Raw genomic sequence first — 6082 nt, 5'->3', positions numbered from 1 at the left:
TCATTTAAAAAATCTTTAATAGAAAATTGTATGCAATCTGAGAAATTATAGATACTTTAGCTCTGAATTTTCAAATTGAAATAAAGTAAAATCTCTCATTTTTAAACATATATTTTGAATATATAACACCAACTGAAAATTTCTATTAATCTGTATAATCAGAAATAACTGCTACTGAAAAATTCTGAAGCCAATGAGTTGTTTTTCCAGCTTACTTCATTTTGGGCTTACAAATTAGTTAAATAAATAATATTGACCTTCTAACTGCTCACCAAAGAAAATGTTCTTTACAATGAGCTTTCACTTTTAAAAGTTATAATTATTAAAGAAATCTCACTAACCTTCAAAAAAAACCCCTGAAAGTTATATAAATACCATTTTTTTTAAATGTATTCTTCAGATAGAATCTGTATATTAAAAGAAACGTTCACTTTGGATTGTTTCATTTAGCTCTTCAATTTTCCACTCTGCAACTTTGCTAATTGGTTCAGGTTTGTTAGATCTTCATCAGTCACACATTGTTACAGTGTGTGTTATCTGTGTACAATAAAGTGAATGCAAGAAATTGCACCAAATTTACAAAGAAACAAATAAGGAAAAACCCAATAAAGAACATATAAAAGGTAAGGAACAACAGGGGTTTCTTTTTCACCATTACAGGAGTGAAATAACCCTTTAAGCTTTTAAAGCTATTGTGTTAACTTTCATTTCTAAGTTGAAGCTTTCTTAGATGGCCCTCCTTTACTTTTCAATTGAAAAACCATTAGACTGAATTACTTTTATTAATAGTGACATCAAGTTATTGAAATGGTGACTTCATGTAGTTTTCCCCTTAAAAATGGCACTTGCTGGTACAAAGATGCAGAGATGTCCACAGCCTTCAGATGTTTACTTGAAAGGATTCTTCAACAGCAGTTTGATACTGAGTTTCCTCATCTAGCTGAAGATTCACAAATTCTCCATAATCAAACTGATGTCTTTGATTGAGATGACTAACAAAATTTCTTGAAATCTGGTTAGGATCTTCCCAAGAAAGAGACACACAAATACGACATGTCACAGGAACTATCTGAAATAGGTGGTTAGTATTACAGTGATCCAGTAAACGTTGTCTAGTAAAATTTGATTCTTGACACAATGGACACCTAAAGGTGGGATGCCCAGCAGAACTTGAATTTTCTTGGTATGTGTCTGTGTTATCAGATGTGGATGTTTCACTCCTAGTACTGTTCCCTACTGAATCTTGAGAGATCTGAAAGTTTGAAATGACAGAAGAAACACCATATTAATCCTGATACTTCTTACAAGTTTTGTAATGATGTCTCATATGGTAGAATTTAATCTGTTTTGCACTACATCTGCAGCTACCAGAAAACTTCCTCATGATATTTTCAAGGTCTAAAGCCCTTTCAGGGCATGCTCTCTCTCTTCTAGTCATGTTTCCACGACAGAGGGGACAGTGTATTCTGCTTTCTCTCATTGCAGTCAGGAAACATTTTCTACAGAAAACGTGCTGACAGGCCGTGGTCCGCACAGGCGTTTTTGAGCACCTCCTGACAGACGGGGCACTAGAAATCATCTTCAGTGTAGGATGTGGCCGCGGACAGGTCCTCGGCCATGGCTAGGCTTCGGGTGTGGGAGCGGGAATCGAGGCGGTGGTGGCAGTGGCAGTAGTGAGGTGGTGGAGGCGGCCCCAGGCCGACTCCCTGTGTGAACCCAGAGGGGACGGGGTGTCCGCGTCAGGCATAATTTCAATTTTTATAGAGGGTGTCAGGTTTTCTTGCTGTTCTTTTTCAGTTGGCTGGTGATGTTGGGTTAAAGAATCAATGGTCATTTTTTTCCCCTGCCTTTTGCTGTGTTTGCTTATTGTTATAAATTGACCTCTGATTACTACTTTGACTGTTTCCCAGAGGTTTTGGTAAGTGGTGTTTTCATTTTCATTTATTTCAAGAAACTTTTTCATTTCCTTTTTTATTTCTTCTAGTACCCATTCATGTTCAAGCAAGGTATTGTTCAGCTTCCAAATGTATGTATGGTTTTTTCTCCTTTATCCTCTTGTTATTAATTTCTAATTTTGTAGTATTGTGGTTTGAGAAGGTGCATTGTATTATTTCTGTGTTTTTTTAATTTATTGATGCTTGCCTTGTGCCCTAAAATGTTTTCTATTCTGGAGACCGTTCCACACACTTTGGAGGAGAAGGTGTATTGTGCTTTTGGGGGGTGCATTAGCCTATAAATATCTATGAGAGCAAATTGGTTTATTGTATGGCTTAATTCTTCAGCATCTCTGTTAGGTTTATTTCTGGTAGTTCTATCTTTTCTTGAGAGTAGTGTATTGATATCTCCAACTAGTATATTAGTTTTATCTATTTCTTTTTTCAGCTTTGTTAATGTTTTATATATTTTGCAGTTCTTTCAGTTGTTGTATAGATATTTATTATTGTTATGTCCTCTTGTTCTATTGACCCTTTAAGCATTATGCAGTTACCTTCCTTGTCCTTTGTGATGGTTTTTGCATTGAAATTTATTTTATCAGAGATGAATATTGCTACTCCTACTGTTTTTCTGGTTGCCATTTACTTGGTATATTTTTTCCCACCCTTTTATTTTTAGTCTTTCTTTATCTTCATTTTTAGGTGTGTCTCTTATAGACAGCATATTGATGGATTTTGGTTTTTTATCCAACCTGCTACTCTTTTTATCTTCAATAGTGCATTTAAACGATTCACATTCTGTGTGACTTAGAGGCAATGTTTTATTGCTATCATTTTGTTGAGTTATTTTTGGTGTTTTTGCTAGTTACTTTGGTCCATCTTGCTTTCAGTGGCACCTTTGCATGAAGGACGTGTCTTAGGGTTTCTTGTAGGCTGGTCTTGTTTTACAAACTCCCCTAAGTTCTATTTTTCTGGGACTATCTTGATCTCTCCTTCAAATTTGATGGACAGTTTTTCTAGGTATAATATTTTTGGTTGACAGTTGTGTTATTTGAGTGTTCAATATATGTCATTGTTTCTGCTAAGAAGTCAGCACTTACTTTTATGTGCTCTCCCTTGCTGCTTTCATAATTCTCTCCTCATCTTTGATTCTGGCAAATTTGACTATGATATGCCTTGGTGTTTTTCTTTTGGGGTCTATTTTATCACTCAGCTTCTTGAATATATATTCTCTCATTCTTCATTACGCCTGGGAAGTTTTCTTCTAGTAATTCTTCCACAACTTTTTTTGGTGCCTTGTTTCATCCTATTCTGTTGATGTACACGTTTTTTTCTCTTGATGGTGTCCCACATTATCCTTAGTTTTTCTTTTTTTCCTTCCTTTTTCATTTTGCTTTTTGCTCTAGCAGAGCCGTGGTGGAAAATCTATCTACTATTTCTCTGTTAATGTGTTCCATCTCTTCGACTTTGTTCATGTGCCCCTCCATCAAGTTGACTGCATCTGAAACACTGGACCTCATATTTTGGATTGTGGTTTCTTGTTTTTCTGGTGCCTCTAATGCCTCATTTGTTTTATATGCACTGTTTGGACTTTTTTTTTTTTTCATAAGCTGCTCTTAGTTTTTGCTTGCAGTGTCCTATAATTCTTCAAGTTTGTCTTTCACCCATTGAAAATATTCAATCATTGTTCTTTAAAATTCTGTGTCAGAAAGTTCCATCAGACTTTCTGGCTTCAGGAAATTCATTGATACTGTGTCATTTTTGGAGGTGATATCTTGCTTTGGGCTTGTGTAGGAAGTGAGGTACTCTGCTTCTTTTGGGACATTTCTATGGTAGAGTTTTTTGTGCCTGAGCTGATAGCCGGTTCTTGGTCTGATGTCATTGCTTCAGAAGAAGGCTGGGCAGATGTGAGTGCAGATGCACAGTGTGGGCGTATGTATGGATGCGTGTAGAGTGGGTGCCTCCCAGGCATACTCAGGGGCTGGGAGGGGGGACGTACACACAGATCCACATTGTGGGTGGGGTGTTTGGAGGGGTACCTGAATGGAAAACCAGGACACCTTAGCTTTCACCTCGAGAACTGGTTCTGCCACCCCAGTCGAGCTCCAGCTGTCTCACCACCTGCTTAAGGTGAAAGGGTCCCACAATTCATCCAGCATTCAGCAGTGATCTACCCCCCCCCCAAGTACCTCACTCAAATTCCTACTGTCCTACTTGCTCCTGGTGGGTGGGTCCCACCATGACTTGCTGCTCCCTGACAAGGCTTGTTTCTCCCCGTTAAGGCTCACTTCTCCCCACCAAGGCTCCCAAACTAATTATTTTAATAATATTTCTCACTCAAGTACCATCTGTCCTGTGTTTGGCTCAGTCAGCCCAAAGACCTATTTTTGTGAGCAAGTTTGGTAAGATTGAACAAGTTGAAATTATCTAAAATCTCCTGGAGTTTAACATGGAGTGGAGAGTAAAGGTTATCATTGGAGGGGGGTGGGATATAGACTACACTGGGTGGCATTGTTGAAGGGAGTAACATCAGAATTAGAATCTATAAAATTTTTCTGCAATGTTTCAATAGAAATTCATTATTCTTTGATAAAAATAACTCTGACATGAGTTATAAAAATAAAATATTTTTTATAGACACAACTTACACATGTCAATATATGACAAGGCTAAAACATAACCAATTTACTTTTTTAGCCTTCCAATGCACACTTCATGAGAAAAAGCTGCCATATCACTTTAATTATAATAATATTTCAAATCATTTTATTTCATCTATACTACTACAAAAACATGCTGTTACTTTTGTTGCAATTATTTTTTTATTTTATATTGATTTGCATACAAAGTTTGTTTTCATTGTGTTTTACACTATCCCTCATTCACATTGTGATTCATACCATCATTCCTATTCATTGTGGTTGTTATTAGGTGTCATCGAGTTTAGTATGACCATAGTGACCCTGTGAACAACAGATCTAAAACCTGTTCTATCCTGTGCCATCCTCATATGTCCTTACAGATGGAGGAATTATACAAAGTCACTGTACCAGGAAAAACTGATTGACACTGAAAAAATTCAGGAAGTTTCATATGAACAGGAGCCAATGGTAATGGAGAAAGTAGATGCTGCATTGAAGGCATAGGTAATAAAGAAAGCTCCAGGAATAATTGTAATAGCAATTGATTTGTTTCAGTTAACAAATGCAGCCTCGGGTGAACTCATCAGTCTATGCTAGGAAATTTGGAGGACAGCTGTGTGGCCAATGGATTGTAAGAAGTCTGTATTTGTTTCCATTACCAGGAAAGGTGATTCAACACAATGTGGAAACTATCAAACAATGTTAATATCCCATGCAAGCAAAATACTGCTGAAGACCATTCAAAACTGGCTAGAACTGTACATAGATAGGGAACTGCCAGAAATTCAACAGGATTTAGAAGAGGCCATAGCACCGGGGACATGTCTGCTGATGTCAGATACTGGATGAAAGTAAAGAATACCAGAAGAATGTATATTTGTGCTTTATTGACTAAGCAAAATCATTTACCCGTGTGGATCATGACAAGTTGTGTTTGACATTGAGAAGAATGGGAGTCCCAGAGCACTTAATTGTGCTCATGCAAAACCTGTACCTGTTTGAACAGAAGCAGGGGTACATTGCATGGTTTAAAATTAAGATGGGAGTATGTAAGAGTTGTATTCTCTCTCCATTCCTATTTAATCTCTATGCTGAGCAAAATCTGGACCCTATGAAGAGGAGTGTGGCATTAGGATTGGAGGAAGACTTATCAATAACCTGTGTTATACCAATGAAACAACCTTGCTTGCTGAAAATGAGGACATAAAGCACTTGTTGCAGAAGATCAAGAAATGCAGCCTTTGATATAGACTGCATCTCAATGTGAAGAAAACACAGTTTCTTATACCGCTGGACTGATAGGCAACATCATGATGGATGGAGAAGATTGAGACTGTCAACAATTTCATATTACTTGGATCTATAATTAACACCCTTGGTACCAGCAGTCAGGAAATCAGGAGAGACAGTGCACTGGGAAATCTTTGTCTTCTTGACATTGAGCCTCAGTCCATACTGAAGGCTGCAGTCCTTGACCCTCTGCTGTAAGTGCATGAGGTCCTCCTC

The 6082-nt window shown here is 37.4% G+C and overlaps 1 protein-coding gene and 1 pseudogene across 1 annotated transcript in view; one reads left to right on the top strand and one right to left on the bottom strand.

Annotated features, from left to right (window-relative positions):
- The window catches only part of HFM1 (HFM1, ATP-dependent DNA helicase homolog (S. cerevisiae)), a 180285-nt gene that overhangs the window by 73438 nt on the left and 100765 nt on the right, over positions 1 to 6082 (top strand).
- On the bottom strand, positions 881 to 1619 carry LOC102854900 (annotated as a pseudogene).

Source organism: Elephantulus edwardii, unplaced genomic scaffold, assembly GCF_000299155.1.
Source record: "Elephantulus edwardii isolate Elephantulus edwardi_28Jun2011 unplaced genomic scaffold, EleEdw1.0 scaffold00242, whole genome shotgun sequence".
NCBI lineage: Eukaryota > Metazoa > Chordata > Mammalia > Macroscelidea > Macroscelididae > Elephantulus > Elephantulus edwardii.
Note: the sequence above shows the minus strand (reverse complement) of the source record. Positions and strands in the feature narration are given on the sequence as shown.